The sequence below is a fragment of the Triturus cristatus genome, chromosome 3_2 (assembly GCF_964204655.1).
Source record: "Triturus cristatus chromosome 3_2, aTriCri1.1, whole genome shotgun sequence".
Classification (NCBI taxonomy): Eukaryota; Metazoa; Chordata; class Amphibia; order Caudata; family Salamandridae; genus Triturus; species Triturus cristatus.
In genome coordinates, this window is record NC_140584.1 from 352,054,538 (window position 1) to 352,082,282 (window position 27,745).

At 44.9% G+C, this 27,745-nt stretch overlaps 1 protein-coding gene across 2 annotated transcripts in view; it reads left to right on the forward strand.

Annotated features, from left to right (window-relative positions):
- CNR2 (cannabinoid receptor 2) overlaps window positions 1-27,745 on the forward strand; it is a 94,182-nt gene that overhangs the window by 41,267 nt on the left and 25,170 nt on the right. The window contains exon 1 of one of the 2 annotated variants that reach the window (XM_085647861.1): window positions 24,672-24,724. The exons of the other annotated variant lie outside the window; for it this stretch is intronic. The gene's annotated coding sequence lies outside the window, so the exon portion shown is untranslated. Of the gene's footprint in view, window positions 1-24,671; window positions 24,725-27,745 lie in introns of those variants that run through there. 2 annotated transcript variants of the gene reach the window in all.

Sequence of the window (27,745 nt, forward strand, 5' to 3'; positions counted from 1 at the left end):
TCAATGGTAAAAGAACATAACAATATAGTAAATAAGGAGAAGCGTATAAATAAACAAAAAATAAAAAGGATATTAAAAGCATATGTGTATGTTAATAGGAGACAGCAAAGATAGAGAAAAATATTTACGCAATGAGTCATACAGTGAAAACCAGTTTCATGATGAGAAAAAAGAGAGGAAATAAAAGCAAGGGGCAGTAGCATAAGCAAGAGCAAGAGCGAAGAAAAATGAAAGGACTGGAACAAGAAGAAAAAAAGACCTAAAGAGCATAAAGAAGAAAGACAGATAAAGGAGAGAACAATAAAACAAAAGAGGAAGAATAATGAACTTACATAATATCGAGAACAAACAGGAGGAGAGGAGGGTGGAGGCCACATAGAACAACGACGAGTCTTAGGCTCCCAAGGGAAGGCGGGGAAGGAGGACAGACGCAACGAACTCCAGGGGCATGAAGGCGAATGGTGATATGAAGGAAGAAATCTATACGAAGGGGAAAAAAGAATAAATGTTAAATACAGAGAAGATATACAATTGACAAAGAGATAAGCAATTGGAAAAACTGTGTAAACATAACAATCATGAAAGGTCAATCAGGAACAAAGTGCAGAGGCAATAACACGAAACAGGTAAATGCAATCAAAAATTAAGAACTAGATGAAGCAGCAGTATCCATACTGGTAGCGTTGTGAGAGTAGAGAAAGCTCTTCAGTTTCAGCGGGTCATCATAAGTAGTAGTCTTGTTATTGAAAGTCACCTTGAAGAGGCAGGGGTGAAAAAGACCATATCTCGCTCCCATAGACCGGAGCTGTGGTCTAAGTGAGAGAAAGTCCTTACGGCGATCTGCAGTGGATTTTGCATAATCCTGTGAGAAAAAAAGCCGATTACCAGACCAAGTGAGACGAGGAAGTGCCCTGGCAGCAGACAGGACGGTTAGTAAATCGGTGTATTCCAAAAAATAGAGTATAACACCTCTCGGCTTTTTTGCTTGAGTGGTAGAAAAACCAGTGGGAGGAGGACCCAGACGATGAGCTCTTTGTATGTTAAGACAGGTGGTATCCGGTAGCTGGAGAATCTTCGGTAGGAAGGATTTAAAAAATGCTAAGGCATCAGATCCCTCTGAATTTTCCGCCAGGCCATAAATGCGGAGATTATTTCTCCTACTTCTGTTTTCCAAGTTCTCAATTTGCTTGTGGAGTGCAGACACTTGAACACATAATGGATCAACCTTGGCAACAGAGGAAGCAAGAGTATCTACTTGGTGTTCTAAAAGGGTTACACGACCATCAACATTTGACCACTTGTCGGAGAGCATCTGAAGAGTGGATTTAGTTTCCTCAAGAGTGGTTTTTGTGTCTTCAATAAAAGGGCGCAAGGACTTAATTTCTTCCAAAAGGATATCCATAGTTACTGATGAAGTTTGTTTGGGAGGAGAAGGAGGGTCCTTTTTTAGTCTTTTGGTGGAAGCCTTAATGACGCCACTAGAATGCGGAGCTGAGGCAGAAGGAGAAACTTTAGCCGAGGGGTCGGAGGAGTCATCCATCTCCAGACACCTATATCTAGACCCCGTTTGAAGAAGAAATTTACGTGGAGTTGGGGAAGGCTTGCGTAACTCCTTAGATAATCTGCCCATAGATGGAATAGTAAAAATAAAAATAAGAATGACACAATGAGGAAAAAAGGACTGCAGCAAAAAGAGACAACGACATCCAAAAGCGTGAAGAAATCAGTACTGTGGCAATAAAGTTGAAAGAACCAGGGCTAAATGGAGCAGTAATCCACAAAGAGCTTCGTTAAAAACTCTATAACACTGCAAGGCTGCGAAGAGTAGGGCGCAATCAGAAGCATCAGCGAAATGGCGGTCACAGGTACATTGAACTCCACCTATATAAACATGTTGCATAGGACATAGACCTGGCCATATCCGGTATAGTAGAGAACAAAAAAGTCTTCAAAATAATGCTCACACATAATGTAGCGAATTTATGAAGAAAAGGGGCGAGCCATAAGGAACAAAAGCTCCAAGTTGCATGGAAAGGGCTCCAAATAGAGCCAAAACCTCTCCCAGAAGTGAAGAGGGCTCAGCAAGGTGTACAACAGGCTATCAAGATGGAAAAAGAAAAAAAAAGTCACTACTTCCATTTGAGCGAGAAGTTCAGTACCTGAGGCATCTTCGCGCTGAAAAACGAAGCTCCGTCAGCGCTATGATAAAATGGCGGACGCTGCGAGCGAAATCACTTCATGACCTTCCACGAAGATAAGAACCAACTGCAGGCAATTATGAGGTCGCAAAGACAGCTCAGCCGTGCCTCAGCCTTTCCGAAGGCATAATTCGTAGTATCTTCATGCTGAAGAGACGCCGGGAGGTTCGTCGCGGTCACTCCTCACCGCGTTGCCCGGGAGAGCTACGAGGAAGCCGCCATTACTCGCGGGCGCTAGCCACGCCCCCGCTCCTTGGATTTTCTTAGGGATGCACTTGATTGCAATAACACTCACATGTTCTTATTTTGTAATTTGCGGTGTGCCACACACCAGTCTCTTCTTGTTCCTCGCACTTTAGTGCTGTGATCTCGTGCCCGACTTTTCTACTCTTCCATATTCTTTTCTTTCCTTCAGACCAGGCCTCTCCATGTGACGTGCACTTCACTTGGACTTTCCTGGTCACGTCCTACCACCTGCTCTTCTTTCTTCCCTTGTCAGGCCTCTCGCTGTGATCTTCTTTTCACAGGGACCATCCTGGTTGTGTCATGTTATTTCTGTAGGACTCAATTCTTTCTGTGGACCTCGCACAGGTCTCCTCTTTGTGGACCTCTCGCGAGACTCCTCTTTGTGGACCTCTCGCGGGACTCCTCTTTGTGGACCTCTCGCAGGACTCCTCTTTGTGTACCTTTGGACCCCTCGCGGGACTCCTCTTTCTGGACCTCCTGCGGGACCCCTCTTTCTGGACCTCTCACAGGACCCCCTCTTTCTGGACCTCTCGCGGGACCCCCTCTTTCTGGACCCCTCGTGGGACCCCCTCTTTCTGGACCTCTCGCAGGACCCCCCTCTTTCTGGACCTCTTGCGGGACCCCCCCCTCTTTCTGGACCTCCTACGGAAACCCCCCTCTTTCTGGACCTCTCACGGGACCCCCCTCTTTCTGGACCTCTCGTGGGACCCCCCTCTTTCTGGATCTCTGGCGGGGCCCCCCTCCTTCTGAACCTCTCGTGGACCCCTTTGTGGACCTCTTGCGGGACCCCCCTCTTTGTGGACCTCTTGCGGGAATGCTCTTCGTGGACCCCTTTGTGGACCTCTCACGGGACTCCCCTTCGTGGACCTCTCACAGGACTCCCCTTCGTGGACCTCTCAACAGGACTACCCTTCATGGACCTCTCACGGGACTCCCCTTCGTGGACCTCTCACGGGACTCCCCTTCCTGGACCTCTCACGGAACTCCCCTTCGTGTTCACTTGAGGATGCACTCCTTGTGCCTCATGGCTACACCTTTGTAGCGTTTGCTCCTCCACTCAGGCAGGCTTTGTAGCATCTGTCACGCCCTGTGACAACATGGTTCCTCTTCCTCATAGGGCTGTCTCACTTCCGGGCTCCTGCTGGTCCTGTGCGAACTCTAGATGCGGCCCTCTGCACACCTCTGATCCTCCATGCTCTCGGTCTTGTTTAGGAGCACCATCTTCTGGCGCCCCGTGTACCCATCTTTACTTTGGGGCATTCGGCGCTATCTCCTCTCTTGCAGTGGCCTCCAACAACCACTGGAGGCACGCATGCAGCGCATATTCTTCTGTCCTTTGTGAACTTGCTGCCTGGCTGCTATTGGCATCTGTGGACTCATGCACCTTCCTTTGCTAGCTGCTTTGAGCTTCTTGGGGTTCTCTGCCTTGGGATACATTGTCTCTCACCCCTTCACAGTTCATGCTCCAGGGTGCTGCCACCCGCTTCAACCATGTGCTGGGCAGCCTTCTAAGCGCTGTGGGCCTTTCCTGTTTCACAGGTGTCCTTTGCTGCTGCAGAAACCGCCCATGGCCACTAGGTGTCACTGCAGCCCTCCTCATAGGCCCTGGAAGAGTTTTTTTTCATCTGGCAGGGGCATTGCAGGAACAGCTTGGGGATCTTTGAACTCTTCTCAGGGATGCCCAACCTCTCGCCTTTGCCTAGACCAGGGGTCTTCAAACTGTGGGGCGTGACCCCCAGGGGGGCCGTGGAGCGATGCGATGCAAAGGGGGTCGCGCCTTCCCAGTCACACTTCTGCCCAAGCCCAAGGGCTTCAGCCCCCCTCTTCCCCCGTCCTGTGCTGCAGTGCAACTCCGAGCTGCTGGGGGCTGGGCAGTGTCTGGAGTCTTATCTCTGGCCACCAAGTTTTTCTCAGGTCTTTAAAGACCATTTGCATATTTACATGCCTTTGTAAACTAGTTACAGAGGCTTAGTTTTTTTCTGGGTTCCAGTACCCCCTGGGTCCCCACTCCGCCTATTCCATACATTGGTATTTTACATTTACTGCTGTGGTGTGAGAATGCATTTAATGAAAAGGAATATAAAGCAGGGTTGCAAAAAGAAAAATGCCAGCCGTGTTTTGTTTAAAGAGCCTGCAAAGATCTCCTCTTGACACTAAATAGACTTATAAATAAAAAAGTATGTATGCATTCGATATGTGACTTTTCTGTCTTTGTTCTCTTTAATTATCAGTATCTTTGAGGCAGCCCTAGAACACAATTAAAAGTGCTTTCTATTTATATTTGCTGTTCGAAGTATGCACAGATAAGTGCTGAAAATACAGCTTTAGGTGACTGCTTATTTTTGTACCAACTTGGCCATCAAAATAATCTGCTGGCAACCCTAACCATTGGACTGTAAGTTTGTTGCAGGATCAGCACATTATTTATTTTCTTCACCCTAGATCCCCAATTAATGCCGCAATAGTTTAACTTAGATCTTAAACTCTACCCCGCCGTCAATAACATGCTGAGTTACTTCATGGGTCTGGGAATGCACCCGCATTCAGACAACTCATTCCTCATTCGCGCCCTTCACTTTCACTCTCACCCTGCACTCACAGCGATCACAATGCACTCACACTGATCACCATGCACTCACACCATTCACCCGCTCACCCTGCACTCACAGTGATCACTCTGCAGGTGAGCAGTCTATATATCGACTTTTAAATATCGAGGGACATAAATATCGAGTCAAAAATATCGAATGTCCAAAATATCGAAATAGCTAATATCGATGTGAAAAATATCGTTATTTTTTTTTTACTTATATGTCGATGTAAGTAATATCGTTCGTAATAATATCGACATGTGAAAATATCGTTATTGTGTGTTTAGTAAATATTTTGAAGTTGTTTGTATAAATATTTAAAATGTATATAATATGAGAAATATTTATATTGTTTTAGGGGCGGGATGTTGGGTTATAGGGGATAAGGGTGGGGAGTGTTTTAAAAAAGTTAATATTTTTTTTTAATATATTGTAAAATTTAATTATTAAATTTAATTTAAAATGTGAAATGTATATTTAATTTTAGGAGCGGGATGTTGGTTTATAGGGGATAAGGGTGGGAAGTGTATTAAAAATGTTTATATATTGTTTGAATTTGTTGAAAAATTAGTTAAAAATTGTAAATTAAATTTAGAATTTTAAAAAAAATTTTAGGAGCGGGATGTTGGTTTATCGGGGATAAGGGTGGGAAGTGTATTAAAAATGTTTATATATTGTTAGAATTTTTTTGAAATTTATTTAGAAATTGTAAATTAAATTTAGAATTTTAGAAATAATTTTAGGAGCGGGATGTTGGTTTATAGGGGATAAGGGTGGGAAGTGTTTTACAAATGTTTATATATTATTTAATTTAAAACAAAAACATTAATTTAGAAATTGTAAATTAAATTTTGAAGTTTAAATAAAATTTTAGGAGCGGGATGTTGGTTTATAGGGGATAAGGGTGGGATTTTTTAAAAATTTTTTTATATATTTGTTAATTATTTTTTTTAAAAATTTATAAATATGAAATAAATTTTCGATTTTTACAAATATATTTCGCTGCGGGATGTTGGTTGATAGCGGATAAGGGTGGGAAGTGTTGTAAAATGTTTATATATCTGTTAATTTTAAAAAAAATTAATTTAGAAATTGTAATTTTTTTTTAGAATGTTACAAATAATTGTAGGAGCGGAATGTTGGGTTATAGGGGATAAGGGTGGGAAGTTAATTTAACATGTTTATATATTGTTAATTTCTAAAATATTAATATTTAGAAATTTTAAATTTATTTTTGAATTTAACTAATCCCATAATTAAATATAGATTTCAGTCAGAGTATTAAATTAATTAAGTTCACTGTCCAGCACTTATTTTAATTTAATATAGAATGGAGTGGGAATAGTAAATTAATTTAGTTCAGTGTCCAGCACATACTGTAATTAAATATAGGTTGGAGTGAGAATAGGAAATTCATTAAGTTAAGTGTCCAGCACTTATTTGAATTTAATATAGACTGGAGTGGGAATAGTAAATTAATTTAGTTCAGTGTCCAGCACCTACCCTAATTTAATATAGGTTGGAGTGAGAATAGTAAATTAATTAAGTTCAGTGTGCAGCACTTATCTTAATTAAATATAGATTGGAGTGGGAATAGTAAATGTATTCAGTTCATTGTCCAGCACCTACTGTAATTTAATATAGTTTTTATTGAGAATAGTAAATTAATAAGTTCAGTGTCCAGCACTTATCTTAATTAAATGTAGATTGGAGTGGGAATATTATATTAATTTAGTTCAGTGTCCAGCACATACTCTAATTAAATATAGGTTGGAGTGAGAATAGTAAATTAATTAAGTTCACTGTCCAGCACTTATTTTAATTTAATATAGACTGGAGTGGGAATAGTAAATTAATTTAGTTCAGTGTCCAGCACCTACCCTAATTTAATATAGGTTGGAGTGAGAATAGTAAATTAATTTAGTTCAGTGTCCAGCACTTATCTTAATTAAATATAGAGTGGAGTGGGAATAGTAAATTAATTAAGTTCATTGTCCAGCACCTACTGTAATTTAATATAGTTGGGAGTGAGAATAGTAAATTAATTAAGTTCAGTGTCCAGCACTTATCTTACTAAAATATAGATTGGAGTGGGAATAGTAAATTAATTCAGTTCAGTGTCCAGCACATACTCTAATTAAATATAGGTTGGAGTGAGAATAGTAAATTAATTAAGTTCAGTGTCCAGCACTTATTTTAATTTAATATAGACTGGAGTGGGAATAGTAAATTAATTTAGTTCAGTGTCCAGCACCTACCCTAATTTAATATAGGTTGGAGTGAGAATAGTAAATTAATTAAGTTCACTGTCCAGCACTTATTTGAATTTAATATAGACTGGAGTGGGAATAGTAAATTAATTTAGTTCAGTGTCCAGCACCTACCCTAATTTAATATAGGTTGGAGTGAGAATAGTAAATTAATTAAGTTCAGTGTGCAGCACTTATCTTAATTAAATATAGATTGGAGTGGGAATAGTAAATGTATTCAGTTCATTGTCCAGCACCTACTGTAATTTAATATAGTTTTTATTGAGAATAGTAAATTAAGAAGTTCAGTGTCCAGCACTTATCTTAATTAAATGTAGATTGGAGTGGGAATATTATATTAATTTAGTTCAGTGTCCAGCACATACTCTAATTAAATATAGGTTGGAGTGAGAATAGTAAATTAATTAAGTTCACTGTCCAGCACTTATTTTAATTTAATATAGACTGGAGTGGGAATAGTAAATTAATTTAGTTCAGTGTCCAGCACCTACCCTAATTTAATATAGGTTGGAGTGAGAATAGTAAATTAATTTAGTTCAGTGTCCAGCACTTATCTTAATTAAATATAGAGTGGAGTGGGAATAGTAAATTAATTAAGTTCATTGTCCAGCACCTACTGTAATTTAATATAGTTGGGAGTGAGAATAGTAAATTAATTAAGTTCAGTGTCCAGCACTTATCTTACTAAAATATTGATTGGAGTGGGAATAGTAAATTAATTCAGTTCAGTGTCCAGCACATACTCTAATTAAATATAGGTTGGAGTGAGAATAGTAAATTAATTAAGTTCAGTGTCCAGCACTTATTTTAATTTAATATAGACTGGAGTGGGAATAGTAAATTAATTTAGTTCAGTGTCCAGCACCTACCCTAATTTAATATAGGTTGGAGTGAGAATAGTAAATTAATTAAGTTCACTGTCCAGCACTTATTTTAATTTAATATAGACTGGAGTGGGAATAGTAAATTAATTTAGTTCAGTGTCCAGCACCTATCCTAATTTAATATAGGTTGGAGTGAGAATAGTAAATTAATTAAGTTCAGTGTCCAGCACTTATCTTAATTAAATATAGAGTGGAGTGGGAATAGTAAATTAATTAAGTTCATTGTCCAGCACCTACTGTAATTTAATATAGTTGGGAGTGAGAATAGTAAATTAATTAAGTTCAGTGTCCAGCACTTATCTTACTAAAATATTGATTGGAGTGGGAATAGTAAATTAATTCAGTTCAGTGTCCAGCACATACTCTAATTAAATATAGGTTGGAGTGAGAATAGTAAATTAATTAAGTTCAGTGTCCAGCACTTATTTTAATTTAATATAGACTGGAGTGGGAATAGTAAATTAATTTAGTTCAGTGTCCAGCACCTACCCTAATTTAATATAGGTTGGAGTGAGAATAGTAAATTAATTAAGTTCAGTGTCCAGCACTTATCTTAATTAAATATAGAGTGGAGTGGGAATAGTAAATTAATTACGTTCATTGTCCAGCACCTACTGTAATTTAATATAGTTGGGAGTGAGAATAGTAAATTAATTAAGTTCAGTGTCCAGCACTTATTTTACTAAAATATAGATTGGAGTGGGAATAGTAAATTATTTCAGTTCAGTGTCCAGCACATACTCTAATTAAATATAGGTTGGAGTGAGAATAGTAAATTAATTAAGTTCAGTGTCCAGCACTTATTTTAATTTAATATAGACTGGAGTGGGAATAGTAAATTAATTTAGTTCAGTGTCCAGCACATACTGCCAACTCAGTCAATTGTGGTGTACCAGAAACTCACCTCAGAACCCAGAACCCAGTCTCTGGCTAGTATTAGTGTCCCATTCGTTATCCGAGATTAGGCTCAGAAATCACAATGAAAAGACAACACAGAACTAGCGACTCAGTATCCTCTCAGGAATGGTGGGAATCCGAAATACCTGTCCGTATATTATTCTCACATCAGTCCACAAGAAGAATCAACAGAGACACGGGGAAAATAAAAAGAGTTTATTTTTATAGACCACGTGTCCTAAAATGCAGTAGGTTGGCTAATACAAGCAGACAAATGATTAAAATCAAAACCATCAGCTTCGTTACAATACCATAGAATATAAAAGGGGTGATCATATTATAATGACAGTGGATAATATCACCTTCCCTTTACTAAGAAGCTAATATTATTATTATGCTAATAGAAGGTCTCTTAGGCTTCAATAGGGGACCCCATACCTCAAAGATCAGCTTAGTGAAATCACATCACAGGAGCATCAGGAGTCTTCTCGCAGGAAGGCTCCTCTTCGGTCTGAATATTAAACATGATGTGTGCATTATTAAAAGCACCAACTTTCAGGTATTCGCAGCTGCCTGTGTGTTATGGCTAAATAGTGGGTCGATCAACCTGGAGTGGAAAACATGCTTTGTCTAACGACCCAGACTGTTTTGTCACGCCATGTACAGACCAAGGTCCATGCGCAGAGCTCGGGATGGTAATAACAGATTGCTTCCGTGTGAGGCAAAGCTCGAGTCAGCAGTTTGTTTAAGCAATAACATGTAAACGCAGTGTCGTGCGCAAAAGCGGCAAGATGGATTTCTAACATCTAACGCGGTTATGCTAACTTCACAATGTATGTACGTATTAAGGGAGTCCTCACTACATGCCCCCTTGATGGAAGCACTATACAGTAGGCAAGAAAAAAGAGAATGCAAAGTTCAGTTTCGACAGAGCAGAACAAGGTGTATTCAATTAATAAACAATTTATAGTTCAGGCAAAAGTAGAAAACATGAAAATCGAAAAGGGGAGAAAAAAACCACAAACATGTGATGGGAAAAATTAAAAATTGTTTATGTGGACAGCAGTCCAAAGGCACGGGAGAAAAAACATAGAGGACCACAGTTTACTCAATCCATGAACGTATATGCAGCATACGTGGCCACTGCTTCCAACAAGAAATCGTTTGCAGAGCCATGAAAAGTTTCAGCCATCCAATTAATCAAAGAAAAGGAACATACATGTTCTTCAATGAGCGGAGCCTCTAGCACAATCAGAGGGCAACCCAATTGTTCCTCCAGATAGCTCATATTCAAGAAATTATAGGCTGCTCTTGCGATGTCCCAATTACCCAGGATACCATGCGCCGCACCACAGGCCATAATCCGAACACCAGAACAGGCAAACTCGTGAGACACTAAGGGCCTCATCAGTCGATCATAATCCGGCACCGGAGACACCATGTTGGTTAAGCACAAATCCAAAGGCCATTCAAAGGGACAATCTAGGCAGTGAAAGACTGGCTGTACGCAGGTGAAGTAGGAATACCGGAAGGATAATCCATACGCCAGGCTCAAAGTCGCCAATGGTAGCGTACCATAATATTCAAGCATCCTGTCACGGAGAAGATGCAGACGGGACAGGTTGTCGTGTGGCACAGAAAGAGCAGCCATTTCGCAGTATGAAAAGTAAAAGCAGCACTCCTGCCACAAGCGCCAGAATCAGCGGGACACCTCCAAAGATGCTCGAGAAAATAGAGTGAAAAAATGCCGCAATCACACCACAAATAGTTTGGAAAGAGGTCACGAGGCCCGAGCCCACAAGCTTAAAAAAATGAGCTAGGCCAGTCGTGGACGAGGAATTGAAAATTGTTTGGATCAAAGCACCAAAATGTAGGGGGAGGTCAGTATTCAAAAGCGCCTGTACCTCAGTACGCGTATTTGCAACGTGAAGGACAAATGTTTCACCGGAGGAAGTCAATGGCACCTCCTTTTTGGACAATAGCGCCTTTATTCTGCTCATTTTGTTGAACTCTGCTTTCAAGGTTGGAATCTAAGGCCAGATGGAAACATCCAGCAGCCCATGCGGGGGTGGAAATAGAACATTATTGCAGCACACAAGTCTCTGCGATACAGTCACTATGTAAGGGATTCCCACTAACATCCCGCAGCAAGCTTCATTGTTCAGAATTAAATAACTACCGTTTGCAAGCAGCGTGAAAGATGGCGTAATCACTGGCACTGGGATACCTTTCATGACGCAGGCCAAATTTGGAGTTTGTACATTGTATGCACTGTGTAATTGAATGTGTCTATATACTACAGAATGATCAGGTGTCGTTGTACATTCTTCACCTGTCAGAGAAACCTCAGTACCGTCCCTTGTACATCTATACATAAAAGGGAGGGACCAAACATCATGTATGAAAGCGGTGCTCAGCTGTTCATATCTACCCAGAGCATAGTTTTTTATACAGGACGTAAACTTGAAAAGCGCGAATGGGAGAGTGATCAACCCATGTAATAACCACACGCCTGTATCCAATTCCGCTACAGAGAAAGGTAAAGGTTCAAATTTTTCAATATGTAACAATGAATATGTAGCATCTTTCATGGACATTAATTGCTGTTTTTCAGTAAGGTTAAAGGGAAGCAATAAAGATGTTGTATTAAAATAGTCCCAGGGGACCTTCCCTGCCTTTAACGTTTGTAATGTCCATGTTATTGGTTGTTTTCTGTATGTTGCCTTTCTATTGGATGGTTTGATTTTTTTTTTGTTAATTGGTTTCCTTTTATAGAAAATGCTAAGTAAGAGTATATTTAGTTTTAAAGGAGGAGAGTTTTAAATCATTATATATAAAAAGATTGTTTATAATGTGTAGTGAATGTTTTTTAAATGTGTTCGAAATGCCAATGTGATAATTATTTCAGTGTTTTTTTATTATGTTGTTAAATATTGAGATCGCTATAAATGTTATGTTTATGTTTAAGTAGAATCTCATTTGAAAAATGTATGTTTTGGGAAAATATTGTCTTTATGTTGTTTAAAATATTGGTTTTATTAGTGTTAGAATAGTCGATATTTTTTATAAAAACGATATTCTTGATGTCTATATTTTGGTTATCGATATTTGTGACATGTGTCATATTTATTTACTCATGTCGATATTTAGTATTGCGATATTAATGTGTGCGATATTTGTGTGATCGATATAATTGTATTACGATATTGTAGTGTCGATATTAGTGTAGTTTTTTAAATAAGTATACAATGTCGATATTTTTGATGTCGATATATTTGATGCGATATTTGTGTAGTTCGATAATGTGTCTGTCGATAATATGTCAGAGATCCCACTCTGCACTCACAATGCATTTGCGCTGTTCACCCTATACCTCACCCTGCAGTCACACAAGTACACTACTCACCCTGAACTCATGTGACACTTCACTCACCTGTCCCCCTCACTGCTCAATATGCAACTCAATCAAACAAGCCCATCAGTAATCATACATTCATTCATCCCATTCTGAACTTGCACCCGCACGTAAATTCATATGCCACCTCACTCACCCGGCAGTCACTCCTCTTGCCCTACTCTCACACTGTTGCATCGCTCACCGTGCACTCACATGGGCACTCTTGTCACCCACAAAGTGCAGAGGGTTAATGTGCCTGCTACATTGAAAATGTACCATGCAGATCATAGAAATGAGTGTGAGTAAACTATGAGTAGCGCTATAAAAAAATGAAATGTTTGTCAGAAAGGTGCTATAGAGAGATGAGGTGCATTGTTGGTGAGTGGCAGTGTAGGAATTCATGGAGAAGGAGGAAACGGGGGTGGGGCATCAAAAAACACTGTTGCACGGTGTGCGACCAGTGTTAGAACCAGCCCTGGCTGGGAGTGTTAGCACCCCCCTCCGAAGTTCTGGTCTAGTGAATCCCCTGCTTCTGCCTATTATTATTTACATTTGTAGAGCTCTACTGTTACCAAAAGATGTCCTGGGGCTAATAACCATCTGCTGCCTGAAGGCAAATGAGAAACACAGAAGGGGAAGGAGAACCAGCCAAATGGGGTGACCTACAGAGCATAGAGAAAGGTTTTTATATCTTCCTAAAGAATAATAGATTCTTGGTGGAGCGAAGCACAGGAGGGTGCACGTTCCATAACTGCGCGGCCTGCATCAAAACAGCGAGACAGACAACTCATGCCTTCTTGAATTAGGGAACAATAAGCAGAGTGGCACATGCCGAGAGGAGCATACGGGTCCGACCTGTATGCTTGGTGAGGAGAGATGAGAGGATGAGAGAGGACAGCAAGGGAGTGAGAGAATTTGATTGAAGAGGTCAGGGATGAGGAGAAATGTGAATTGCCGACACACAAGAACTGAGTGTGAGCCAAAGGTGAGGTGTGAAAGTTGAATGGGGGGACTGGAGAGGTGTAAGATACAAATAGACAAAAATTTGAATGGAGAGACGAGGTGAATGAGAAGTGCTGGGGGGCACAGGAGGTTACAGGGCCAAAGAGGAAATGAGATAAATGCAAAAGACTGTTAGAGATGAGGGCAGTGAAAAGACGGAATCGCAAGAGGTGATTAAAGGTGAAGTGAGAGGTTGAATGGGGAGAGTTCAGAAATTGTAAAAAGGAGTGAAAGAAAATGGCCTGCAAAGTGAGAGAGGGATCCGGGGTTAGGAAAGGAGAGAGGGATGGAAGGGAGGGGGTGAGAGGAAAGCTGCATGGGTAAACTGCTTAACTCTGCACAAAACCGCCAGGGTTTTAAGAGAACCCTGCTTCTCCCGGCCAGGGCCAGGTGAGCTTCTAATGTGGCAGCACGTATTCCTGCAGAGTGGAAGGCCCTTCACAAAGGTTGACTAGAAATGTTTCTGATGATCATTGCTGTATTTTGGTTATAAACGGGTACTGATTGGGTGAAATCTTTCCTTAGTGTTACTGTGTGTAAAAAATGTCATAATAATGAAACAATGCTATCCCAAAATACGCGGCATCACATAACCTCATTTACATTTTCTTCCCACACAATTTAGTCAAGCCTGTCGCGTAATTTGGTCCTCACCTGCCTCATAATTCCAGTAGCCCTGGCTACAGGTTTAGAATTTTTTGTCAGGAGGGGGTCCTTACGCCTCAAAATGTTGACAAGGGGGTCTCCGCATCCAAAGGTTTGAAGACCTCTGGCCTAGACCAATATAGTTAATTTGGTGGCATTGCAGGCCATACTTTCTCCTGCCTGTCCCAACGCGAGGCGCACAGACAGTCCTCACTATTCCTCAGAGCTCATCGTACTAATATTGCACGCCTTTCTGCTTATGACTTCATCCCCTTTCAATCAAGGGGTTTATTTAAGTGACAGAGTGAATACTGTTTTCTTTTTCTTCAGAGTCATCACAATGCCAACAGGGCGGCCTTCCATTAAAGTCACTTGTGAAGCCCTGGCGAGTAGTACTGAGCTACCGCTAGATGCCGCAGCAGGCTTCCACTGGCTCCACGCTCTCCCTCCCTTTCTTTATCGGACTCTCCCTCTCTTTCTTTATCGGGCCTTTCCCCCCTCCCCAGGTAACTAGGCCGGGCTGCCGTAACATAGTACCATGGGCACAACGAGGCCTCTCCCTCACGGCCTCATCTCCATTACCCGGCGAGAGCCGGGCCCATCCAGGGATGCCTCCTCACTCCTGACCACGCCCTCTCTTCACTTGCGGTAGGACACCATCTCCAAAGGCCGCCACTTGTCTGAAGGCAGCAGAAGACGTCCCGTAGGGCATCGGCACCTACTCCTGCTCTAGTGTCTTATTGCAGTTCAAAACAACGGCTGCCGAACTCTGCCCCACATCAATACAGAGCAGAGAGCGGCCTCATTTTGACCAGCTCTCACACAGCTGGGATGCCGACAGAACACTCTTACTCTACCTGCGACAGCCACTCCCTCCTGTCCGCAGGTATGCATGCTTACCAGGCAGCTTGCTGTGCTCAGTCAACCGTCTCTCCAGGCAATTTCTTTGTGCTCCCATGAAAGTGCGATGCACGGCACCAGGCTCTGCGGGACACGTTCTAGTGCTCCTCAGGAAGCCGTACTCCCAGCCACTCCCTCGAGGGCTGGACACACTTGCACCCCCACACCCATCCATCACGGGTGTCATGAGTGACGTGGCCCCGCCAATAAAAGGGCCAGGGTGCACATGCTCATGGTTAGTTACTGCACTAACTCTCCTGATGTCTGGGCCAATCATTTGTATGATGTGGGCCTGAGGCCCAACGTTACACTGGCAATGAGGCGGATAGTTGACCACGCGTGCCCGCAGCTCAGCACCTCATCATCCATTATGGGGAAAGAAAAGGAAACGTGCCTGAGAGGCGGCACCCCCCACGGCAATATCCACGGCCACCAGTGACTGAAGTGGTGATCTGGCGCGATGCCGCTCTTGGCAGTCCACGGAGCGACAATCGTCGCCCAGCCGTGCCTCAATTCCCCTGATGCCAGAAGTGGAAGAGAGTGAACGGGCGATTCCGGTGTAGACAATGACCCGAATGCTGAGAATCCAGCGAGGCCGCCCAATGTGAAGGTAACCAGGCAGCAAGCCAAAGCACAAGGCTGTTCCAGCAGGCAAGCCCCCATGCTAGCACAGCAAACAGCCCGCAGTGGCTAGAGAGCCTGCGACCCTGCCACGAAGCAGCGCCTGCCATGCCCGCCGGCCCCGCTCGCACCCACCTGCCAAGACTTTAACTTCCAGCGCGTCAGCAGCCTCAACAGATCAGGGCTCAGGCGGTGCTGGATTGCTGCCTGTCGTCTCGCCGGCACCGAAACATTGTGAGCGGAGACACTCACCCGCAGTGAAGGGATAGAAGCTGCCGGGAATTTGTAAAAGCCAGCGGCTGGCCTGACCCGAGCAGGGGAAGGGCCACAGCGCCACCTAGCGGCCGCGTGCCAGCAACACACTGTAAGATAAAGTTGTTCCCTGGCCAGCACAAGAATCATTGCATCGATTCTCAGAAAGCAGCAAGAAAGTTACCGCGGCCCAGAGGATTACGACAGTGCCGCATAGTGGTCGAGGGCCCACACCACGTAGGCTACACATCAGCACGTAAGCCAGCAGAATACTGACTGCACCCGGTAACGCCCAGGACCAAGAGCAGCCTACATGCCAGCATTGGTGTCAGCACCACCTAGTGGCCAACATTCCACACCGAATGTGCATCTACCCACACACAAGCAGCCCCACGTGTTAGCACTGCACTGACCCCTGCACCAGGTCGTCCAGCACCCTGAACCTGGAACAATCAAGGCAAGCCACCCTGACGACTGCAGCGCCACCTGGCGGCTCCACAAGAGCAACACGCTGACGTGCGGTCGTACTGCCTGGCCAGAGCAAGAGCCAGCTGTGCCCCTCTGCCGTAGGTCCCGGCAGCAATGTAGGCTGGAAGATAAGCCCTGATGCATCGCCATCCTGCTGGGAGAGGCAGAATCTGCATAAGAAAATATATTAAATGGGTTCTAGCAAGAGGATCCACACCTGCACGACCAAAGAGCAGCCCAGCACACTGACTGCCCACCGCGCCAATGTCACTACAGAGCAGTGGTACCAGAGCACAGCACAACATCCTGCTAACCAGCCAGCAACAGTAGTCAACAAATCCCTGAGTGTGCACCGCCACCACAAGAAAGACTGCTGGCTTACACCCAGTGGCTGTGACGGACTGCACCAGGCACATCAAGATGCGACCGTAGAGGAGAATGCTCAGAGAGTGGCCCTCTGCACCCTGCAAGTGAAAGCAGCAAGGACACCCACCAAGACTCAGCAAATGTCCGGCACAGCCAAAAGTCACAGTGGCACAGGAGAAATAGTCAGCGGCAATGTGAACACTTAACGGGGTGCACTATGTCAGAAGCGCGCAGAAGGCAGCGCCAGTGAACCTGACGCACAAGAAAGCACCCAGGAGACAGAGACATCTCCACAAAGAAGCACTTCTGAACACAGGTAGGAGAGCGTCCACGTCTCCACCGCCCCATCGAAGCCCCGCAGTGGGTCGAAGGCAACACAGAGTGTCCTCCCTCGCACCGCCTCAGGACGGGGTTGGCAGTGACCCGCGACAGGCAAGAGAGGAGTCACACACTCCAAGTGGCAGCCCGCCACAGCAGCAGGCGCTCTGACAACTGGCGACACGTGCCCGGATGTCACGTCGCCCAGCAAGGGGAACAGCCATTACAACGCAGGTTTTACCACGCGTTGCTATTAAATCGCATGCGTTACAATGTATGCGATGTTACAACACGTGGTAAAACCACGCATACCATTACATCGCATGCGCTTTTACAACGCATGCGATGTAATGTGGCGGCGGCGGCTATCCAAGACGTTGTGAGGAAACTCAGGCTGTTTCCTCACAACGACGTGAAGCAAGCAGGAAGGAGGAAGTAGGATCCAACGGCGACGCTGGAGAGGAGAGAGGTAAGGGGGTTTGCGCTTGGGGTGGGGGTTAATTTTTTGGGTTTAGGGTAGTGTGAAAGTAGTGTTCTGTGTGGTTTTTTTTTAACGTGTTAGTGTGTTTTTTTGTAGTGTAATGTAGTGTATTAGGGTTTAGGGTATTGTTGTAGTGATTCAGGGTTTAGGGTAGTGTTGTAGTGTTTGTGTAGTGTAGTGATTTAGGGTTTAGGGTAGTGTAGTAGTGTTTGTGTAGTGTAGTGTTTTAGGGTTTAGGCTAGTGTAGTTTTTTAGGGTTTAGGGTAGAGTAGTAGTGTTTGCGTAGTGTAGTGGTTTAGGGTAGTGTAGGGTTTGTGTAGTGTAGTGTTGTAGGGTTTAGGGTAGTGTAGTGTTTTAGGGTTTAGGGTAGTGTTGTAGTGTTTGCGTAGTGTTGTATTTTAGGGGTAAATGATAGTGTCGTTTTTTAGGGTTTAGGGTAGAGTAGTAGTGTTTGTGTAGTGTTTTACGGCTTAGGGTAGTGTTTGTGTAGTGTAGTGTTTTAGGGTTTAGGGTAGATTAGTGTTTTAGGGTTTAGGGTAGTGTAGTAGTGTTTGCGTAGTGTAGTGTTTTAGAGTTTAGGGTAGTGTAGTAGTGTTTTAGGGTTTAGGGTAATGTAGAGTTTATGTAGTGTAGTGGTTTAGGGTAGTGTAGTAGAGTTTGAGTAGTGAAGTGCGTTAGGGATTAGGGTAGTGCTGTAGTGTGCGTGTGTCGTGTTGTGTTTTAGGGTAGTGTCGGCGGGTCTTGTAGTCATTGACATCGCGTAGTAATACCCGCGTTGTAATGGCATGCGTGGTATTACTATGCGATGTAATTACATACATCCCCCAGCAAGCAAGGAGCACGTCACCCCAACTGACCAGTCCGGACAAGCCCCCCGAAACGAAGGCGGAAGCTGGCGCCACCTCGAGGTCCAAGCGCAATGCCCTTGCAGAAAGAAGAGAGTGACAGCCCTGTCACCCCGAAGACCGGATGAACACAGGTGGGCTGAACAGACCAACAACAAAAGAAGACCGAGGACTCACACAGCAAGCCAAAAGCACACCCTGACATGCCAGACAGCCACCAAGGTGGACCGGTGTCCCTGGATATAGCCTCACGGGAGAACCAAACATAAGCCGCAGCAAGCGCAAACCGGGTCTCATCCCAGCGCTTCCCCAGGTGAGCATCAACCGGCGTCCCTGGATATAGCCTCACCGGAGAACCGAACATAAGCTGCAGCAGACGCATACCGAGTCTCATCCCAACGCTTCCCCAGGCGAACGTCCATCCCAGAGTGTCAGCTGTCTAAGGCAAATGGCATCCATGCTCCTGACTGCAGATGCCATGGGTGAAGATTAGCACCTAGAGTCTTTCCTCACACCACCTCAAGATGGAGTAAGCAGTGGCCCCAAGCCAGGCAAGAAAGGATCCACACACTCTATGTGTCACGCCACCATTGAAACTCAACATCAGCAAGGCGGAGGCACATGGCTGTCAAGTCCCTCCTGACATCCAACTCTCCCAGCAAGTCACCACCGCCTGTCATCCCGAGTCAGCCCATGGCTGGCAACTGCCATCACGCCAGCCATCAGGACATGCATCAAACACCACTCCCAGAGTATGGATGGACTGGAGTCCCACGCTGTTGCCACACCAGCCGAGAAAAGAGACCAGAGACTACCTGTGAACCGGGCATACCCCTGAACCGCAACCGCGAGAGCATGTATCGGCCAAGACACCACCACCCTAGAGGGTTGTGCGTGCAACCAAGTAATGGCTCCTCGGTGGTCCTGCATCTGCCTCCAGTCGGCACACAGAGGCCCATCGTAGCCATCCTGCAGTCCCGCAGCAACCCCGACAACGGGCCTCCCCAGGCGGGAGAGTGAAGAGAGACTTTGCCCCACCGACGGGTCATCGGTTGCAGCCAAAAGGTTCCACAGAGACAATTGATCAGGCAACACCTCCACAAACCGTCACTATGAACTCTATCCATGCTCATGACGCATCCCATTGAAAGAACTGTTTGAATTCACCACAGACCATCACCGACGTCAACAAAAGGGAAGCCATGCAAGACATGTCATCACAAGTGAACTGACGGTATGCAGCGGACGTCTCCAAGCCAGCGGTCGTGTCCTGAATAAGGGTGGGCGTAGTGGGCGTAGTGGGGCTACGTGAAGCAGCACGTAGTGTGCCCAAATCTACGCACACTACGTGCTTCGCGTAGCCCCACTACGCGCCACCCGCCTCCCGCCCGCCCTCCTTTTAAATCAAACCCCCGCAATTTCAATAAATATTAAATTAAAGAAACTTACCTGAAACGCGGCGTCTCCGGGGCTCCCTCTTCCATTTCAAACTACTTCTGACAAATGCGCATGCGCGGAAGCCCGCGCATGCGCATTTCTTGCGAGAAATGCGCATGCGCGGGCGTCCGCGCATGCGCATTAGTCAGAAGAAGTTTGAAATGGAAGAGGGAGCCCCGGAGACGTCGCGTTTCAGGTAAGTTGCTTTAATTTAATATTTATTGAAATTGCGGGGGTTTGATTTAAAAGGAGGGCGGGCGGGAGGCGGGTGGTAGCGGCAGGCAGCTACGCTTCGCCCTGGGTGTGCGTAGCGCTAGCCTGCTTCGCCTACTTCGAAAACTGCGAAGCAGGCAGCGCTACGTACACTACGTGGGCGAAGCGTAGTGTCTCGCCCAGGGTTAGTCCTGAACCCTTCAGGTTAAACTACAAGTGCCAGCCGAGAAGCTCCTGCTGCAGGCAGTAATCAGCCCACGTCTGACGTCTTCCTGCCACCTGTCTCAGAAGACTGATGGACCCTGTGGTGTTTAGTTCATTGTTTGTCAGTGGCGGCTGGTGAAATTTGAAAGTGGGGGGGGCGTAAAATTGTCATACTGCAACGCTGCGAGCGAGCTATCATGGACAACCTAAGGGGGTAACATTTTGGAAAAAAAGAGTGGAAAAATTGTGCATTTTCAAGCAAATTTGAGAAAGTAAGGTTAAGAAAGCAATTGTGAAAGTGCAGTTATTACATTAATAAAGAGATGTCATATAACATAGGTAGCTGCTTATTCAGTATAACCACAGAGCTTCATAAGAGAATGCATTGCTGAGTAATATCAAAGTATGAAAGGCGGAGTTGGATAACAGCATGTAAACTGAGACAGTTTCAACGTAGAAGATTCAAAGAGTAATACAAACATAATGTACATTTGATAAAGGAATTATGCGGATTCTAATATGAAAACACAATTACAATCTTCATGTGAGAGTTTACAAAGATCGCTTAGCATGATAAAGAAAATTGACTAAATCATGGCTATAGATTTCTGTGCACAAAATAAATATGTAATATGTAAAAATTGTATTCTTTTTTGGATCCATTTCACAGGGGAGCAAATAAACGAAAGGAGGAAAGAGAGGGTAATACCCGTTTCTTGAAGTCTCGGTTTTCACTAACTGAGGATCGAGACCGAAAGAGAGGGAAGACTCAGAGGCTTAGATGCCGTCACCGTGGTGTGCGCGCACAGTTTAATTTATGGGGACTTGGGGAGGCTGAAGAGGCTTGCTTGCAGGCGCAGCCGTCTCCCTCCGCTTGGAGTGAGGGGGCCTCTGGAGAGTGGGGGCCCCCCGCGCCGCGGGGGCTGCGGGGGCCTGTGTTACGCCCCTGAGTGGCCAAACTTTGGCCAGATGCGACACTGAAGTCAGGCATTTAGGTATGTGACCAAATATTTTCATAAAATAATACAAAAGGGGAGCCTATTCAGTTTGATTTAGAGTATGGTTGCGGGGTCAAAAGGGCACTTTATCTAGCCAAATAGAGTGCACACAGAGCATTGTACATCGTGTTCAGTGTTTCTGTTAAGACTGTTCGTGATTGTTTATTATCATTGTTTTAAAGATTTAATTTTTTTCAAATTAAGTTACGTTTTAATGCTATGCTTCGCTTGTAAATACCCTCTTCGGTTTGCAAAGCAACTGTAGCTGCGTTACCTGCCTTCAGACAACTGAGTTCATTTCATATGGCGGTTGTCAACTGTGGCCGCTGTAAACATAAAAGCAGGTTGTTCTATAAAAGTAGCCAGAATCTGGGTGCTCACTATCATTAATTTTCCATGTGCAGATTTGGCCGAGAAAAATCTGATGAATTTTGAACAGGGAAAATTGGCCGAATGGAGGGAATATATTTTGTAACGGGGCATGGAAACTCCGATGATGCAGGCTATCATTCATCTAAGCAGGAAAATTCAGACACCAACGCAAACACAGCACGTGGAATATCCCATGGTGATTTTTATAGTGGTAGTGGCGACTCAGAATGATGGCGTAATGGTATCTACAGACTGCAGTTCATACTAAAAGTATCACACAGATTTCCATAAGAAGCAACTTTATACAGCTACAAAAATGTTAATACCTTCTACTAGAAACTGCGGGAGCCTTTAAACGACTGCGCTAATATCCTCGCCATGTGGCATGTAAATGTTCGAAGGATACCTATGGATATAATAAATGGTTCTAATTTTGGAACAGCCGCAGAAATATGCTATTCACTCGGAATGACATAACTGTCTCAAAATTCCTCTATTCACATTTAAACAAGCATATATTCTGGAGCACACAGATTAACAATTATTACACAGACCTCTCTTTATTTGCTTTACAGAATGTTCAAAATAATCAGCACTGGTCAAGAATCCAAACTCAGGCTATCTTTTCTATTTAATATTTTATGAGTAAGAGTATTCTGTTGTGAGCCAAGCCTTCAGTGGACTAATGCATTGCCTGAGCAGATTTGGGCTTAAACCCGCATGCATGAAAACAAATGTGAATCCCTCTGTGGCAACTTTCATCCTCTCCGGGTCGATAAATTAAACTACTGAGTTGGATTGGATTACAGTAAATATCTGGAGTCAATAGCGCTGAGAGGCCCCCAGGGAAAAGTGCGCTTTACAAAAGCGCATTGTATTATCCCACATACCGAACTCCAGAAGTGAAGAGACACCATGACCATAATAAAAAAAAGCATTTGGGCAGGCGCGGCCGGCATGAGAGGGGGAAGGAGGGGGGTACACGCGGGGGGAGGGGGGTACGCGCTGGGAGGGGGGGGGGTTAATTTAATGAATTAAAGAACTTACCAGGCAGGCATCTCCTGATTCTCCTCCGCTCCGGTCCCGACGGTCGCATCACGTCTCTGCAACGTGGTGGAAGTAACTTCTCCCCGCTCTTTTCATTTGCCAATCAGGAGACTGGGGGGCCGGGCAGCTGAACCTTCTTTAATTTCCTGGTATTTAATTGGGCATGGGTCAACTTTGCGTAAAACGCATCACCGCCCGAGCAGGAGCCTATCTACAAACTCCTGCTCTAAACAGGGCATGCGCAGCAAACCTAATGGTTTGTGAATGTGAGCGAGGGGCTTTGCTCCTCGCTCACATGCGCAGACCATCTTTTTAACTCCTGCTCGTCTCTGCCTGCATGCGCTGTGCGTGACATGCGCACAGCGCACTTTCACTGGCATTGAAGCGCACCGGCGGCCCGGAAATGTAAACAGACGAATTGTAAGCTGAGCCTGTCAATTCGTCTGTTTACATTCCATCCTGTAGTGTTCACTGGCCGATTCTTTTGTGGGGCGCTGCCCCAACGCCCCTAATGGACCAGCCGCCACTGTTGTTTGTTTGTCCCCACAGGTTGGACTAACGTTTTTGTTGTTCTTCAATAAAGTTGGGAAGGAATATAGTGTCCTGCGGGACAGGTTCTAGTGCTCCGCAGGAAGCCGTACTCCCAGCCACTCCCTCAAGGGCTGAACACACTTGCACCCCCAAACCCATCCATCACGGGTGTCATGAGTGATGTGGCCCCGCCAATAAAAGGGCCCGGGTGCACGTGCTCGTGGTTAGTTACTGCACTAATTCTCCTGATGTCTGTGTCAATCATTTGTATGATGTTGGCCTGAGGCCCAACGTTACAGCGCCCTCTGCTGAACTGAGGGTGCAGGTGCACCACCAATGCGAGAACCATCATCCTCGCATTGCAGATGGCCACAGGCTGGTGGGGGTGCATGGTTCATTCTTTCACCCTCCACGCAGCATTCCTACACACTGGGCAGTTCTCACTCGTCTCCAATGTAAGAGTGGGGGACCTAGGCCCCCATACAGTTAGAATAAGCACACAGACACCATGGTGTTATACTCTGGGACTGGCCTAGGGTAGATCTACTTTTATTAGCTGGCTCACTTGATTGGTGACACCTGTGATGGATGGGTGTGGAGTGAGTGTGGAAGCCAGCCCCCCTGGAAACACATATTCTGGAAACACTAGAGCATGACCAGTCGGACACGACAGGTGTTAAGATAACAACAGCTATTCTGGAACGAATTGATTTATCTATTTGTCACTATTTGCTAGGTCACGTGTGTGCCTGCCCTTTCGAGGTCTGCAGCAGCTGGAGTGGAGCCCAGGCAGTTCCTCCTTGCCATAGCAGTTGCGTACTGCCTCTGCAACTTCTTCCGCGAGAGGATGGTGGTGCCATCCTGAGTGGAAATCCCGGATCCGAGGTACAACAGCAGCTGCTGTATTGTGGCATATGTTCAATGTTTGCTGGCGTGGAGGAAGGTTCAAGTTAAAAAGTTTTCAAACTGCATTTTGCCACTGAAGTTGCAAAAAACATCACAATCAAAAAACATTCCAAGTGATGGCTTCATCTGTAGGGAGTCCCCCTTTCCAAACCTTCTGCGCGCCACCCAGGGAGCCATGTGTTTATAGCTGAGGTTTGCAGACAATTTGACTGTTACTGCATTATAAGATTTATTCTCCCTTCTTTTCCACTCGTGCGACCTACGGTTAGCTGATGAGAGATATATGCAAATACAGATCTAAATCTCCCGTTTGGAGAAATGCACTTTTCTTATGTAGTTAATATTTTTATCACACAAAAAATGTAAACGACAAAATGTTTACCCTGTGAAACATGATCCGTGAAGCTCTCTTCACTGTTTATTGTAGTTCGGCTTCCTTTTGCCTACAGATGAAATCAAGCACCTGGGTGCCCTTTTCCAATGTAGTTTTTTAACTCCACACAGTTTTTTCCAATTAACAGTAATTGGAGAGGCACGTGCAATGCCTACTTAGAGCGCGTGCCGTACGCAGACACGGGCCACGCATTACAGCAGCTAGTTGTGTTTGTCAGAGCTCAGGAGGCAACTTGATGGCAGTAGGTCCACAAATATATATATTTTGCATCCTTTTCTTTTACAGTTTTCCTGTCTATTTATAGCCACGATCGACTCTGAAATTAAACACTTTTGGTTAAGTTGTAGCAAGCTACCCGTTTTCCAGATTTAGCCTCTTTTCTGTAAATTATTAGACGGCTTTATTCACACATTCTTTGTTAGGTCTCGCTGAGCCCCAGCGCTTGCGCTGGCTCGGAGAGACATTTTGTAGTTGCGATTTTAAAAGTGCTGCCTGTGGCCTAAAGCTTGAGTGCACGTGAGCGTGCACGCGTGCAGCCGCCAATCACTGCTGCGCGCGCACCACTCACGTGCTTGCCACACAGCGCTCCTCCAAGCGATCGCGATCACTTTCGCTTTGATCGCGATCGCTATTACTTTCGTTTTCACGGCCGCGTGGCCGTTACTTTTACGGCCGCGCGGCCGAATGCTTGTTGAAAAGTTAGCATTTTAAATGTGGAGGAAGGGGTTGCATTTTAGAGGTATAGAGACTGTTTAATCCGGTTTCATGGGTCTCCCGGTCTAGTTTCACGGGTCACCCGTGAGATCAAATACTATTATTCCGTATTTTGCCGTTGCCCAATAAAATACTGTCCTCAGCATTTACTGTCTTCCGATTCAAATACCGCTGACAAAAGCCCGTATGCCTACTGCATTCTCAGTCAGTGTGCGATGCCAGTCACAGGGCTTCTGACGTAGTGTTTGCCGTTCCCGTTGGCCTGGTGCCGGGGCGCATCGTCGAGACGTGCACTTGCTCGTAACTGTTATTATTATCACATCTTGAGCTTGTTTGTTTTTTTAGCAGCAACTGTACTTAGCTGATCTCCATGACAACGGAGCATCAAACATGTTCACTATTGTGCGTGTACAGTTCTGTCTAGCAGTCATAGATGCATATACGACCACATCCCCTCTTCCCTCCTCCAGACTAACGCACACATACAAATGCTGCCAGTAAAAAGCGATGCTGGTGCTCAGCCGTCCTGCTCCTATTCGGAGCCTGCAAACGCCCTGTGTAAGATGAGTAGCATTGGCGCCTCAGCAGAGCGGATAAGGAGGGCTGCAGCTCGCTTGTGTGGGAAGATGTCGATTTACTCAGAAATGTCAGCTCCGTCGCCTGTCATCTCACCTGAAAGCTGGCTTTCCCGTCGTTTTCATTCGGAACCAGGAGCTCGGGTGTCTGCAATCGTGGCTGGGCCACAGGCGCGCAACGCCCTTTGGGGTCAAAGGGCTGCCTATTGCTGGAAGAATTACCCTCCCACCCCCAAGTGTTTTCTAGGCACTTCTGTCACCTGCTCCAAATAAAAACCTGCCAGAATTCCTCCCATGATTCCAGTCTGCAAAGATGCACAAGAGCAGCGCACTTATGGTACCTAATTGGGGTACTAATCCGATAGGATTTTAATTATATTTTTTTAATTGTCAACATCATTGCACTTGGTTTGGTCTTTTGAACACCATATCACAGGGTGAAGGAAGGAAGAAGGTATGTCCCAAAGCAAGTGTGGGTGTGACGTATCCATTTCAAATGATATTTTAGCGCAATCAAGCAAAATTCACAAAAATGATGAAAATCCACGTTTCATTTATGTGCAAATAAAGCAGGGCCGGCTTTAGGGCGGTGCGACCGGTGCCACCGCACCAGGTGCTGGCTTCCTGGGAGCGCCGTGTTTGAAAGTTTATTAAGCTTTTGAAGCACCTGCTGCAGTGTTTCTTTCGGCCTGCAATTACCAGTCCTCACATAAATGTCAAGAAAACTCGTGTGATTATCTTCCTGGAGAGAGATCAGCGTTTTGTATAGTTGAGGTTTTGATTTAGGTGAAGTTAGTGCAGAGGGTTAATATGCCTGCTGCAAAGAACTTGTATCAAGTAGATTACATATGATGTAAACAGGTCAGCAGATTACTGCTTTCAAAAGAGACATCGTTTTGTTACTTGCAATTTATAACTTAAAGTCCTAATATACAACAGTGAGCTATTAACTTTCATCACAGAACTGCATACACACTGCAAAGTATACATTATTAGAACATTGATTAATGTTGCAAAAAGGGTTAATTTGGCTAGAATTCGATTCTTATTATTAAAGAAAACTCCCAACTATGCTGTTTCTTTTTCGACTCTGCGTTTGTGCTTCTCCACACCAAGCACTCTTAAACTATACTGCCTACCAGTATGGGTGACATGTGACTCCTACACTTTCAGTGCTTTGGCTTAAGTAACATTTTCTATACACTGATTTACACTCGTATGATTGATTGTCTCTGTGTAATGTGTGTGTGATGCAAAGTGCTCGGACACCCTACACTGGTATGAGTGGCGCTATATAACTAATTCAATGCATCTGAGAGAGTGTGGTTATGGTGACTTGGTCACTGTTAAAGGGTGCTAGCGAGATGCTGGAGGTGTCCATTGGGGGGGCGCCGACAAACATTGTCGCACAGGGCGCCACCAGCACTAAAGCCGGCCCTGAAATAAAGCATTTTCCTGGCTGAATTTATCAAGCACTACATCGCTGAGGGTCAAAGAGAGCCTGTTAATGACTGACTAGGGTCTAGTGGCTTTAAATTAGTACAGCATGGTGTGCTGGTTTCACCATTCTTCTTGAAACAAATGCAAACGATCTGTCTGGAGTTTGTTTCATTGCAGATGGGTTCTCTCCACCTAGGGTGTAAGAGAAGCTGACCAGATTTCAGGAAAGGGAGGCTTGGCCCTGGGACCAGAAGCATGCTTACACCATCCCTCTGCATTGTAAATAGTGGTATCCCTTATGCGGTTGGCACTCTTCTGAAGGTCACTGGGTGGGCGCCGCAGATTATGTTTTGTCAACTTTGCTATCCAGATAGTGCTGCTGGTGCTTTAAGGCTACGCTCGAGATCTTCTGGTGCTAGAGGTCTACTGGTCCGTGATTCAGCCGTGACCATCCTGTCAGTCGAAGAGAGAATCACATAAAAGTGCCCGCTAATGAACCCCTACTAAAATAGCAGAAGCCCTGCCATGACAAG